Source organism: Mobula hypostoma, chromosome 6 (genome assembly GCF_963921235.1).
Source record: "Mobula hypostoma chromosome 6, sMobHyp1.1, whole genome shotgun sequence".
Classification (NCBI taxonomy): Eukaryota; Metazoa; Chordata; class Chondrichthyes; order Myliobatiformes; family Myliobatidae; genus Mobula; species Mobula hypostoma.
The window spans coordinates 48,506,751-48,521,916 of NC_086102.1; the positions used below are offsets into that span (position 1 = coordinate 48,506,751).

General features: G+C 43.2%; 1 long non-coding RNA gene across 1 annotated transcript in view; it reads right to left on the minus strand.

Annotated features, from left to right (window-relative positions):
- LOC134348027 (uncharacterized) overlaps positions 1 to 14,726 on the minus strand; it is a 75,616-nt gene extending 60,890 nt beyond the window's left edge. The window contains exons 1-3 of the long non-coding RNA XR_010018328.1: positions 14,267 to 14,726; positions 3,735 to 3,843; positions 2,116 to 2,536 (exon numbers count right to left, since the gene is read on the minus strand). This is a non-coding gene — a long non-coding RNA (uncharacterized LOC134348027). The remainder of the gene's footprint in view (positions 1 to 2,115; positions 2,537 to 3,734; positions 3,844 to 14,266) is intronic.
- Between the last annotated feature and the right edge of the window lie 440 nt (positions 14,727 to 15,166).

A 15,166-nucleotide genomic window follows, 5' to 3' on the forward strand; every position in this document is an offset into this window, starting at 1 on the left:
TAATTTAATTTATCAGACATCCTGCAGTAATTTAGAGAGGGACTGAGAAAGAAAGTAAGATAATTTGTCAAAAGTGCTCTCTGAAACTCGGATAATTAGATTCTATACCAAATGCCAGGTGCAATTCTTCCCAAATGAACTTGTGTGTGAATATGCATACTGGCAGTCAGAGACGGCATGATTCAACTGAGGTCATGCTTGGCAGCATAAATAAAGCTATCCATGGCACTGGGTTTCCAGGTAAACAGAGGTTCAGTCAGCTGGCTCCAAGGTTGCTGGTACTGTGGGAAGCAATGTGAGAGATCAGGAAGGGAACACCCAGCATTAGGGAAGAGTATGCACAATATGGATTGGCAACACATTTCTACAAACGGTGCTTGCTTGGGTATTCCCGTTGGGCGGACAGCAACTTGAATGACAGAAAAGTGAAATTCTCTTTATTGGTTGGTCAGAAAACCATTTCTGTAAAAAGAGCATCATGATAAGGAGGACATTGTAAGCCACTGAAGCGCTTCTTAGTTTCTTTGCTTTGTGGCTGCCTGCAAGAAGGCTAATCTCAAGATTGTTTACAGTATACATAACTTGATAATAAATGTACTTTGAACTTTGAGGACAAGATGAGTAAATGCAGACACAGACAGGGTAAGAGTACCAGCTGAATGCAGTGCCTGTGGAACCAACCAAGATCAGCGCCATGCCCACAAGTACCATCAACACAACAAGAAATAGCAAAAGAAGTACCAATATAACAATCTTTCAGCTTGACTCAGCAGCAATGCAAAATGCTCTTCCGAAGCCAGCCATCAATCTCAATATCAGACAGGTCAACCAATAAATCAGATGTTCTTGGTATAGAAGGGGACTCTGAACCTTGCTGTGAAATGTTCTCTGATGGTGGTTGAATTACAGAATTAAAAGAAGCATATGCTTTTCACTGTAATAGAATGATGTCACACTTGTACTTGGTGATAGTGCAACTCAGATAATAGGGTAACCATGACAGAATCATGAAAACTGATTCAGTAGAAACAAACACTTCAGCCATGCAATTCACTGATAAATATATGCATGTTGTTCACAAAGCAGTGAAGTCAAAAGAGCAAGGGGCTGCAGGAATACAAATGAAGGCAACCAAAGGCAGCAGACAGGTATCCTGTGACAAAAGAGTTGCCCAAAACCTTCCACCATTTGGAACTGGAGAACAGAGAAGATGAAGCTCACAGGAGGCCAATGGCTGATGTGGCAAAAGACCTTGATGATACATATCACGATTGACATTGTACCATGTCGTGACAGAGGAGGGTACTGTACATTAGAAGAACAGAGGCCACCTCAGGAACGCTTCCAATGAGGCCTGCTGGACAGAAGTTGCCATGGATTTAACAAAGGATTCATCATGAATACTGCAGAGCACCACAGCTCAGCAACACACCCATGAAGAACCACAACCAATTAGCACCACATCTGGAGGAGCCACCTGTAAACCAATATAACTGGAAAAATGTGCCAAATTAAAATAGAGAAAGGGAAGGAACATCGACTCAGACCATGAGAGGCCTGCATCGGGCATTTTCATGCCTTACAAGGTGCAGATTGGAAGTCTGGTCTGTATAGGGCGCCACTCCTCGCACAGATACAAGTGCAATATGTCGTTAAGTGCCTTGCTCAAGGACAGAAACACGCTGCCACAGCTGAGGCTCAAACTAGCAACCTTCAGATCACTAGACGAACGCCCTAACTACTTGGCCACGTGCCCAACACAAATAACGCCTCTAATAGAGAAACTAGAAAGTTATTTTGGATATTTGTTTTTTTTTTCTTGTTGAGCTATTATTAGAGGCGTATATCAGGTTTCAAAGGTACATTTAATGTCAGGGAAATGTATACAATATACATCCTGAAATGCTTTATCTTCACAACCATCCACGAAAACAGAGGAGTGCCCCAAAGAATGAACAACAGTTAAACGTTAGAACCCCAAAGCCCCCCAGCTCCCCCCTCCCACACATAAACAGCAGCAAAGCAACAATCCCCCTCCCCCACCAAGCACTTAAGCGTGCAGCAAAGCATCAATAAAGACACAGACTTACAGTACCTCAAAGGCTACTCATTCACCTGGTAATACGACATACCACAGGCTCGATCTCTCCCTAATGAGGGAAAAAGAGGTGTCCCTGTTTCACAGCGAGAAGGGAGACATCACAAACAACTCGCTGATTTATGATGTTAAAAGCCTGTTACATCGCTTTTTCCGAGCTCTGTGCCCAAAGAACTCAGGTCTCTGGGCACACAGCCAGCAGCCAGCTCACTGCTTTCGATCTTCCATCTCCCACGACACACCAGACGGCGGCACTGACCACGAGTCCGCCCGCCTCCAGAGCCACCAAATCCCGGAACCTTGAAGGTGCGCTAGTCTTCTAGGCTGCGGCCTTGGTATATCAAATAGCGGCCAGTCGAAAGATCATGAGAGCGGGTCCCGTTCCTGCAAAGAACCGAAGTCGGCGTGTAACTCCAGGTCAGGGTCTTCAAAAGAACCCTGAAAGGGAAAAATAGAGATATTAAAGATAGAAATAGAGCTGTTTCCAAAGATGCAAGCAAAGAAGTTGCCGTTAGGTGCCATTGTCCTCTTAAGTTCCGCCCCTAAGATTGCAACAGATGCAATATATGTAATCTTGGTTAACAGTAGTTAATATTTGCAGCTAAATAGCTCAAAAATTGTATTACGTGATTCGCTCTCTCTATGTTACAGGAACATTTAGAGTACAAGGTTTAGAATGTCTATCTGCTTCTATGTAGCAAGCACATAGTAGGTACGTGTTTCTATAACTGAAGTCTTTTACTTAATTGAGCAACTATCCTCCAGTGTCACAAAGGACAATTGAGAAAGTTGTCTACGTAACAATGGGGCTGGAAATGGAAAAGAGCTATGGGAAGCTAACACGAGGAAATCTGCAGATGCTGGAATTTCAAGCAACATACATAAAAGTTGCTGGTGAGCGCAGCAGGCCAGGCAGCATCTCTAGGAAGAGGTACAGTCGACGTTTCGGGCCGAGACCCTTCATCAGGACTAACTGAAAGAAGAGCTAGTAAGAGATTTGAAAGTGGGAGGGGGAGGGGGAGGGGGAGATCCAAAATGATAGGAGAAGACAGGAGGGGGAGGGATGGAGCCAAGAGCTGGACAGGTGATTGGCAAAAGGGGTCTGAGAGGATCATGGGACAGGAGGCCCAGGGAGAAGGAAAAGGGGGAGGGGGGAAAAACCCAGAGGATGGGCAAGGGGTATAGTGAGAGGGACAGAGGGAGAAAAAGGAGAGAGAGAAAAAGAATGTGTGTATATAAATAACGGATGGGGTACGAGGGGGAGGTGGGGCATTAGCGGAAGTTTGAGAAGTTAATGTTCATGCCATCAGGTTGGAGGCTACTCAGACGGAATATAAGGTGTTGTTCCTCCAACCTGAGTCAGAGGAGCAGCAAAAATTCCTGAAGTCTTGCAGTTCAGAGATCTGGATATCAGGAAGCTGCAATGGAGTTCAGGTTTATTGTGGTGATGTATACTGACGTGAGGAAGGGTGGTGAGGGGTTCAGCGAGGAGATAGGTTTGAGGAGGATTAATCTGGAGTTTTCTTCATATACCTCTCAATTTGATGTTGCTCCAATTAAAGCACATCTTATCCCATACCTTGGTCCCAGCTTCCCTGTGTCACTGCAAAAGAAGCTGAATGAGAAATAATGTTACCTGAGGTAGCCCAGATGTGGGAATTATGTCAGAAATCCAAAGGTGCTTTCGGCAGGAAGATTCAATTCAAGATTTCCAAAACAGCAAATGCTTAGGAATGTGTTTAACTCTGGAATAGAGAAAAGATTTAATAGCATAGTGCCAAAATACACAATGTCCAAAGCTTCACTTCCATATTAAACTCCCAAATCTGAAACAACATTGTTCATCAACCATCTTGACCAGCACTCCTCTCTCCTCCTTGAACCTTACCCCCTCTGAACGCACGGCCTTCCTCTCTCTCCACACCAATCCCAACCTTACCATCCAATCCACAAAGGGGTGCTGTTGTATCTTGCAGACTGACCTCTCTCACTTCATCTTCAACAGTGATAGTTCCTCTTGTCCTCACCTCTCAGACACCTCCTCATACCTATCCTTTGAAGAGGACCCCACTCCAGACCATCAGAAAACTGTCTCTGACATCATCACTGTCCTCATCAACTCTGCAGAACTTCCATCCACTGCCACCAAATTCATAGTTCCCTTACCCTGCACTGCTCACTTACACTTCCTACCTGACATCCTGACTGTCTGGGTAGGCCAATTGTCTCTACCTGCCCCTGCCCCACTGAACGTGCCCTCAAACCTTGACTCCATTCTATCCCACTTGGTTCAGTGCCATCTCACCTACATCCACAACACTTCTCATGCTCTGAATCTCCTCAGTATCATTCAGTTCCCTGGCCCTGACTGCCTCATTTTCATCATCAAGGATGTCCAGTCCCCAGACAATTCCATCCCCCATCAAGACTTAAAACTCTCTGCTTCTTTCCTCAATAAAAGGAACATCCAGTTCCTCTCCACTATCACCTTCCTCTGTCTGGCAGAACTGGTCCTCACTCTCAACAATTTTTCCTTCGGCTCCCCCTACTTTCGCCAGAACTCGAGGGGTAGCTGTGGACACCCACATGGGCCCCAGCTATGCCTGCCTCTTCCTGTTTCTTGTCCAAAGCTTTCCCTGGTAATGCTCTCCAACTCTGCTACATCAATGACTGCATTGGTGCTGCTTCATGCACCCATGCTGAGCTCATTGACTTCATCAACTTTGCCTCCAACTTCCACCCTACCCTTAAATTCACTTGGTCTATTTCTGATATCTCCCCCCACCCCACCCTTCAACACCCTTCTATCTCTCTGTCTTCATCTCTGGAGACAAACTGTTGGTCAAAGTCTTTTATAAACCTTCCAATTCCCCAGGTTATCCTAACTCCACCTCTTCCTATCCTATCTCCTGTAAAATTCTATTCCCTTTTCTCATTTCCTTCATCTCCCCCACATCTGTTTCCAGCATGCAGTTTTTTCTTTCCAGGACATCAGGGTTGTCCCTATTTGTTTTTGAAGAAAGAGGTTTCCCTTCCTCCACCATTAATGCTGTGCTCACCTGCATCTCCTCCATTTCCGAATATCCTCTCTCACTTCATCTTCCCACCGCCTTAACAATGATAGTTCCCCTTGTCTTCACCTACCACCCCATGAGCCTCCGCATCTGACACATCATCCTCTGCAACTTCCGCATTCTCCAAAGGGATCCTATCACCAAACAAATCTTTACCTCCAACCCCTCTGCTTTCAGCAGGGATTGCTCCCTCTGCGAATCCCTTGTCCATTTGTCCCTCCCCACTAATCTCCCTTCTGGCACTTACCTCTGCAAACGGCCTAGGTGCTACAACTGTCCAATTACCTCCTCCCTCACCTCTAGTCAGGGCCTCAAGCTGTCCTTCAAAGTAAGGCAATACTTCATCTGTGAATCTGCTGGGGTCACCTATTGTGTCCGGTGCTCCCAATGCAGTCTCCTCTACATTGGTGAGACACGTCATAAATTGGGGGACTGCTTCATCGAGCGCTTCCGCTCCAACTGCTAAAAATGGAGCTTCCCAGTGGCCAAACATTTTAATTCTGATTCCCATTCTGACATGTTGATCCTTGGCCTCCTCTTGTGCTAAGATGAGGCCACCCTCAGGATGAAGGAGCAACACCTTATATTCCATTTGGGTAGTCTCCAACCTGATAGCATAAGTATCAATTTCTCTTTCTGCGAAAAAAAAATTCTCTCCCCACCCCTCTTCTTCTATTATCCATTCTGACTTTTTACCTCTTCTTACCTGCCTATCACCTCCTCCTGGGTTGCCTCCTGTGACCATTTCTCCTATGGTCCACAATCCTCTCCTATCAGATCCCTTCCTTTCCAGCCCTCTATCTTTTCTACTCACCTGGCTTCATTTGTCACCTTCTAGCCATCCTCCTTCCCATCCCTCCACCTTTTTATTCCGATGTCTTCCCCCTTCCTTTCCAGTCAGATGAAATGTCTTGGCCCAAAACGTTGACTGTTTATTCCTTTCCATAGATGTTGCCTGACCTGCTGAGTTCCTCCAGCATTTTGTGTGTGTTGTTTTGGACTTCCAACATCTCGTGTTTATGACTTCCTGGAGCTCGTGTCACTTTATGTACATGCAGTCACTCTATGCATATCATCTAACATTTATATTTATTTTTATTGTATTTTTCATGCTTAATGTTTTTATGCTGCATCAGATCCAGAGCAACTATCATTTTGTTCTCTATTACATTTATTTTCATTCTTCAGTACAATCTTGAATATTTTTAATCTCCCACCACGCCATCAAGCATCCTGCCATCCTGCTGAGGTGGTGCAAGAGAACAGAGATAGAGGAAACTGCTCACTCTGAAGATGCACCAAGGCAGAACTTATGAAGACCAGCAACTGGCTCAAGTAGTCAAACTTTACTGGAACATTAAAGCTGCAAGTCTGCCTCAAAGAGCACCACCTTGCTCAGCTGATGCTGTACCTCAGTCAAAGACCAGGATCCTTTTGGAGAAACAACAAGCAATGTGCGATATAACAACAGTTATCTGAGGTGTGCAGGAGATGCTAGCAGAGAAAACGGAGAAGATCATCTCAGGAGAATGTGTCATGATATTGTAGTTCAAAGTTCAAAGTAAATTTTATTATCAAAGTCATATATGCCACCATATACAACTCTGAGATTCATTTTCGTGTGGGCATACTCAGCAAATCCATAGAATAATAACTATAACAGGATCAGTGAAAGATCAATTGGATTGTAGAAGACCACAAGCTGTGCAAATACAAATATAAGTAAATTATGAGAACATGAGATAATGAGATAGGGTCCATAAAGTGAGATTGTTGGTTGTAGGAACATTTCAATGATGGGGCAAGTGAGTGTATCTATCCCCTTTTATTCAAAAGCTTGATGCTTGAGGGGTAATAACTGTTCTCAAATCTGGTGGTATAAATCCTGAGGCTCTTGTACGTTCTGCCTGATGGCAGCAACAAGAGAGCATGACCTGTGTGGTGGGGGTCTCTGATGATGGATGCTGCTTTCCTATGACAGTGTTTCATACAGGTATGCTCAATGGTTGGAAGGGCTTTAACCATGATGTCCTAGCCAGGCCGTGATGCAGCCAATCAAGATACTCTCCATTACACATCTATAGAAGTTTGTCAAGGTTTTAGATATCTTGCTGAATCTTCACAGGCTCCCAAGGAAGTAAAGACGCTGCTGTGCTTTCTTCACAAATGCGCTTACGTACTAAGTCTAGGACAGGTCCTCTGAAATAATAACACCTAGGAATTTAAAGTTGTCAACCCACTCTAGCTCTGGTCCTCCAATTAGACTGACTCATGGACCTCTGGTTTCCCTCTTCTTGGTCTTGCTGACATTGAGTGACAGGTTGTTGTTATGACACCACTTAGCCAAATTTTTAATCTCCCCCCGGCCCCCCCCCCCGTATGCTGATTCATCATTACCTTTGATTTAGCCCACAACAGTGAGGTCATCAGCAAACTTGAATACTGTATTGCACTGGAGCTGTACTTCGCCACACAGTCATAGGTCTGAAGTGAGTAGAACAGGGGGCTAAGAATACAACCCTGTGGTCCACCCGTGTCGATGGAGGTCGTAGAGAAGATGTTATTTGTAATGCAATGAAGCTTTGCCATGAAATTTTCTTCCACTTAAGATGTAGTAGTCACTTCCACTGGCATCAAATGAGACAATGAATTGTATGCAGACCTTCACCTTTAATACGTTACATGACACCATAGCCTGAGGTGTCCAGGCCCCTTTGATCTGCACCAAAGTCTTCTCTAGCATGTTGTTAGGATGGGATTGTAAAAAGATTATGAGGGATTATGGGGAGAGGAATCATAGAAGTGAGGGCTCTGAACAAAGGGCTTTTACCTACTACCCACTGCCTCACTCTACCGCCCTCACACAGCATCCACATATTCTAAACACCTGGTGCAGGTGAAGCTACCTGTGGTCTGATGTCATCTAATCCAGAGATCAATATCTCCAAGAAGATCAAACTTTAGGGCGAGGATCCCGTCTCCAGCCCTGAATAGCCACAGAGTTACGACACATGGAAGTATCAGGGACAAGAAGAATGCTGATTTGTATTTTTACAGGGCTTTTTCAGTTTCTTTTATTATTTTGACCTTTTCCACCATATTCTCATCTTGCCCATTTGATTTATTTCTCATTCACAGGCACAAACAGAGAAACAAATGACATAATGAAGAGGGCTCTCTTCATTCTGGTTTCATAGACATCTGTAACATTACTATTTAGTGGATTTGTGTCAGCACAGTGACACTCTGAACACTGAAAGATGAATGTTAGTGGCATTGAAATTATTATTAACAGTCACCTTTTGCATCAAAGGTGTTCTTTAAAGACAGCAGGAGACATATTTAGAATTAGCCACTTCTCATATAAAAGCATTTTCCAAGTGGTTGCTGCATTAGTCATTGAGACAGGAGCAAACATCCAGATTTCCTTTAATTGCTTGTGAACAACCAGCAGCAAATGTAATAAGAATGTTATGGTATTGTTATTCCCACACATCCTGGATGCTCTTAACTGAATCCATGCTTTCCTGTGCCTTTTACTTCAAAGGCATCGAAAGCAATTTCAAGAGTTTTTATCATCTGTACACATCTTTATGATGCTCTTTTGCTTTGCAAGCATGAACCTGAGCAAGCAGACCCTTCCACCTTTGACTCCCTGCACCTGGTCATGCATCACATTCGTTCACCTCCCACTTACCAGTTTCAGACCGACCAACAGGACAAGCAGCTTTTTACATAATATTCAGCAGGAAAGACAAAAACATGCATAAAGAATTGTGAAGTGTCTATAAGGATCAACCCAGGGAGAAAGGAATACCACCCAAATGAAATAAGAGTTGAGGAAGAGAAGTATATCGGTCTCACTGGTCATAGGTGGTGTATTTACATTTCTAAGATAAATAGGATATGGGTGGCCAACTCTGTTTGTCTCTTCAGTGTACTTACAGTAAATGTCAATGCTAATAATGTTTCTCCTTTGGAGAATACAAGTGTCAATGTACTAAGATATCAGTCTGTGGTTCTTTTGTGAACTGTATGCAAAAAATTCAAATTCATTAGGTTATACATCTTTTTTAAAACTCTTTGGATTATTACCACATAGAAAAATAATTTGAGGGAGTCAAATATGATTGTGTGAAATTTCAATTTCTACTTCACATGCTGCCTTGTTTATTTAGAATTATTGTATTAGACAAGCATAATTCAACAGGTACAAAGTACATTTATTATCAAAACATGTATACTATATACAACCTTGAGATTCATCATTCTTACAGGCAGCCACAAAACAAAGAAACCCAACAGAACCCACTAAAAAGACTGTCAAACACTGAACATGCAGGAAAAAAAACTAATTGTGCAAACAAAAAAAGTGAGCAACTAACATTCAGAACTGAAGTTCACAAAAGTGAATCCACAGCCATGAAGACAGTCGTCACTGCAGCCGGTCCAGGAGCCTGTTAGTTGCAGGCCACAACCGCAGTTCAGTGCAGGGACAAGTACACCTTGTGCAGCAGCAGGCTGCACCAGCCCAACCCTTGCCTCCGGACCCGACACCCTGATCTTTTCAATTTTGAACAGGGCCTGAATTGAGGTGGCAGAGCCTGTGTCCAGGCCTGAGAGCATATCGAAGCAGCAGGGCCTGGATCTAAGAGTGAGCAGCAACCCGAGGCTCAGACGATTTAAATGGATCAAACCTTGGGTCTTGCCTTGCTCTTGGGCCTAGGCCGAGGCTCTACTGCCTTGACTCTGCCTCAGTTCTGCCGTATCAAACCGCCTCCAAGTCCGTTCCAGCAATGGCTAGACATCGACCTACTCTCCGCTCTCAGGCCCTGCCACCTCAACTTAGCCTGTACATGCCACACTGCAACCATCCTGCACCTTCAAGACTTCAGTTCACATTGCAAAAATGCCAGGTCATACAACCGGTTCAAAAGTTCAGCTCCGAAAAGGAAGTTACAGGCTATTGATTGCAGTGATCATTTACCAGAAAAACTGTGATTAATAAAGTAGTTAGTAGTTTTTTTTGCTACCAGCAAGTAGCCGTTGTGCTTCTCCAACACTAGTATGACCCACTACACTATGCTCAAGGAACTGTCTGTAAACACTTGGCTAATTTAGAGACCAATCCTCCAAATATGTAAGCCGCTTCGTTGCCTGAATCTCCAAGTACAAGAAAGTAACTGCTTTATATGAGGGAAAAGGAAGACTCTACATGTATCTGATGGAGAAAGCAAATGGATCATAATGGATTTATATAAAGGGAATAATGGTGACAGTTTTAAAAGGGAGATTGATACTCAAGGACAGGAAATCAATTAATGGGATCATGAAGTGGATTTTAAGTACCACAGAACAGGCGCAGCTCAATATATTTTGCAACCATTAACTATTGCATTCCACTGACAGACGTGGCAATGAAAACTAATGTCAAAGTCTAAAAACTCTACAACAAGAGAAAATCTGCAGATGTTGGAAATCCAAGCAACACACACTTGGCAATATTGACTGTACTCTTTTTCCACAGATGCTGCCTGGCCTGCTGAGTTCCTCCAATATTCAAAACTCTAGCAGAATTTTATTTTACATTGGAACATATGAAATGGGAAGCAACAAGATACTGTTTCCTCATATTTTACTTTTTAAATTCAAAAATATGCTTTAAATAGACTTGTCCATTAATACCAAGAACTAGAATATGAAGACCGTTATTAAGCCATCCATCCAGAGATCTTGAATAAATTCCAGACAGAATACAGTTAAACCAATACATCTAACAATTCTGTGGAAGTCACATAAAGGCTGCCCTTGGGTAAGAAACTGGTTCCATGTTCTCAGATATCCTCAAGCTGATTTTGCTCCAGTCTTAGCATACGCACAAGAATAACTGAACAAGTCTATCTCCACAGAATTGTAACGCTGTTCCATCTCCAGGCACAACCTTCCCCACCATCGTAGACATTTTGTGCCACAAGGAAGCAAAACTCATCATGAAGGACCCATACTATTATGTTTGTTCTTAATAAAGACAAGCTTAACATGGGTTTAAACGCTAGAACATTTTATTTACAGAATGGCTTTAGCTCCACACCGAGTGCGTGCAACCAGCTCACCAACGTCATTTCCAGCTCCAGGGTGAACTGCCTGCATTGCCCACTGGGAACTCAAGCTCTTTATAACGTATACATGTAGGAACACAAACAGCATCTGAGACCCGCCCTCCTCTCATCACCACCATCAGGGAGGAGGTACAGTACATGGTCCAGATTGACTTGGTGACTCAAGGACAGCTCCTTCCCCTCCATCAGCAGATTGCTATACGGTCCATGAACACTACCTCATTTCCCTTTGGTTTTTACTATTTATTTGGTAATTTATAGTAATTTTATGTCCTTACTTTGCACTACTGCTGAAAATCAACCAATCTCACATCATAAGACTGTGATAACAAATTGGATTCTGATTGATGATGCAAAATCACAGACAACTGATAAGAAACAATACTAGAAGTGGAGAAAGGGAAGGGAAACTAGCCCTTCCGTTCACAGGGACGATATGCATGCATGTCAGACCTCGCTGTTTACTAACACTGTCGGAATGCATTCATGTCTATAGTCCATAAGTCAGACATTTGTAACCTAGGATGACCTGTAAATCATCTTTATAACTCTTCCAATGTATATAGAAACTCCTGATAAAAAAAACCTGAGATTTAAAAACCAAGGCCATAACATTCGGCGTTGTGATGGATAACTTTTGGGAGCTGATGGGTTTGACAGCTTCAAAATGGAAACCAATGCACAAATCCTACCAGCTGTCACACTAATGAGGCTGTTAGTGTCTACACAGCTGATTGTATTAGGCATTATCCTGAGATCTCAATGAACATTCATTGATAATTCAATGCTGATGTACCCATTTGAGTTTTATTTGCAAGAACCTTTATTTGCAACAATCAAGAGGGAGATAGATACATGCGCTATTCATCTGGGTCAAACATTTTTCTTACTCCCCTTCTCCAGACTTTTCCTACTGGTAAACTCTAGTAAGTTAGCACAACTGCAACTCAAATCAGAAACAAAATAAATCACACAACTTTATTTACTCCTCCCCAATAAATTAAATTTCCTTTAACAAGAGTAAACAGGTCATAGTTATTCACCAACATTGAAATAATATTTATTAACTTTTGGGGTCCAGTAGTTTGTTCAACCCAAGAAAAATTTCCAAGGATTATTCTTACTACTTAGCTGCCTGGTCATTAGTTGGCAATACATTCTATAATTTATAGGTCAAATCCCTCTGGTGCTTTCATTTGCAGCAAAGGTATCTTCTTTGAGAAGTGATAGAAACGATGAGGACAGACTATCATTACAATAAGGAACAGATTCTGCTGTGGTCCAGCAAGCAGAAGCAAGAGTCTTCTATGTTTCCATTTTGACTTGGAAGGTCAAATTTGTGCACAAAAAACTGAGAACCATTGTTTGACACAAGCTGTCTGACCTGGGAATCCATAAGATGCAAGAGGGTGCTTTAGAAGATTCACAGTCCCATCGGTTGTAGTCAGGTGTGTACAAAATACTTCCAGCCACTTGTCAGTCAAAACTAGAAAGTGTTGTTTGTTCACTTTAGTGCAGCCAACCTGAATGCACTCAAACGGTGCAGTAGTCCTGGATTATGGATGCTGGAATTTAATTCGGACAAACATGAAGTAAACCAGGTTAGGGAATACACAATAAAAGCTGTGGCCATGAAGAATGATCTAGAACAGAGAGACCCAAGAGTATTAGCAGTGACACTGGAGGACAGGGTGCTGTAAAAGGGTATGTGACATACTTGCCTTCATCTGTCAGGGCAGTGAGAGCAATAACTGGGATGTCATGTTATAGCTGTACAGGACATCGATGAGACCACACTTGTTGTACTGTGTGCAGTTTCAGTTGCTTAGCTACAGGCAGTATGTCATGAAGCCAGAAAGGGTGCAGAAAAGATCCATGAGGACATTATTGGAACTGGTGGGGTTGAATTTTAAGGAGAGGTTAGATAAGCTGGAACCTTTATTCTCCCCTGGAGCACAGGTGGTTGTGGGGTAACTTTATAGAGGTATACAAAATCATGAGGTGTATAGATAAGGGGAATAGTCACAATCTTCCCCCCCCCAACTCCCCAGAGTAGGGGAGTCTAAAACTAGAAAGCATATTATAACTTTATCATTCTTACTGCTATCTGCAATCTCCTCACATCCCGCTCTTTTAATTCCTGCCTTTTGAGGACTTTTAGCACAATCCCAAAGTGATGCAACTCCCCCTCCTCGACTTACCTCCACCTCTATCACACTTGTAGCATTTGTACTCTAGAACATAGCCCTTCAACCCTGCCCATCCCACAGCAATGCTTCTACAGTAGCTGTAACCTCACAATTCTATGTGCTTACCCAGAACTCAATTGCTTTACGTGTAATCATGCGCCAAAATAAATACAGTTCACAGACATCCCACCCTGCAAAAACTCATTTCAGGGAGGTCTCAACCTCATGGCAGTCTGTGTCAATGAATTTGTTAATTTTGCAAGACATCAGATTCACAAGCGTTTTGTGAGACAGCTGCCTTCTGAATTCTGTCTTAATGTGCCATGTTCACAATAGCTGCTGACTTGGTTGATGAACAGGCATAGTTTTTTGCTATTTCTGAATCAGGAAACATTTTCCTGAACAGCTTGCCTGTGCGCGTACACACCTGGAATGGCAGGTTATGCTCAACGATGAAAGATGTAAAGTACACCTCAGCTCTAGTGACCTTCTCTGTCAGACTTTGGTTCTCTGCTGAAAAGAACTGTGAAATACTTGAGCAGCTTTTCCTGCGCTTAGCCTCCCTAATATGTTGTGGTCCCTAAAAGAAATAAAAGCATAAGGTGTATCCTTATTACAGGTGTGAGTCGCTTAACGTCCATTCGGACAACGTCCGATGGCATGTACATCTGTAGTCACACACACACACACACACACACACACACTGCCTGCAATAGTCGGGATCAGAACTTACTTTTCCAATTTAAACCCCGCTCTAATCCCCTTTAAGACACCAATGCGCCCCACCTGTATAGGACAGCCTCGCGTAGTCAGGTTGTCAACACCAGCCTTGAGAATTTCTTCGCCAGGCTTTTGTACTTCATCACCGACAGTGGTCCGGATCATTTCAGCGTCATTACAGATGGCAGTAACTGAAGTGATGGGGGGGGGGGGAGGAGGAGAGAGGGGGGAGAGAGGGGGACTGTAAAGCTCGCCCACAGAGAAAACTGATAGGTCTACTTAGCACAAAGAGAGATCAAGCAGGATTCATTCATTTTCTTTTTCTTTTTTTTCCTCTCCCTCTCTAAGAAAAAATGATTTTGGGGATATTGTATATAATTTGCAGGCATCAGGGAGCCGCTATCGATATGTGGGAGACTCCCGGAACTCCCAGGAGAGGTGGGACGTCTGAATTCAGCCTATTAGATTTTCCTTGCTCTTTGTCCTGCCTACTGGACTTGCTTTCTTTAATTTCTATATTTGCCTCAACGTTCCCATCTGTTACAATATTCTGTCATAAACCCCTGCCAGACTAGTAAAAAGTCTCCAGCTGCTTTACTCTAGCTGCTTTCCCTGCCAGGATATTGTCCCCCCAACAGTGCACGTTGTAAACTACTTCCTTTGCTTCAGACCAGTTTGACCGGCTCCTGCCACTTTCACCCCAATAATGTATCCATTCTCTTCACTACCCCAAGTCACAGGATCCAACAATTGTCTCCATATTTCACTGGAACTCGTATCTCTCCCGTGGCAGAACTTCTGTCTCCTGAATAAGGGAAGGGGTGAAAGTATATCACACCTGGCAAAGGTTGTCCAAGTGTACATCTGTGTACACAGAATTTCTTGCCAGCTCCACCTCCGATCTCTTGCTTTGGGTATTCAGCTAGTAATCTAATTCGCTCTTCCACTGGTTCTGTGTTCTCTTTG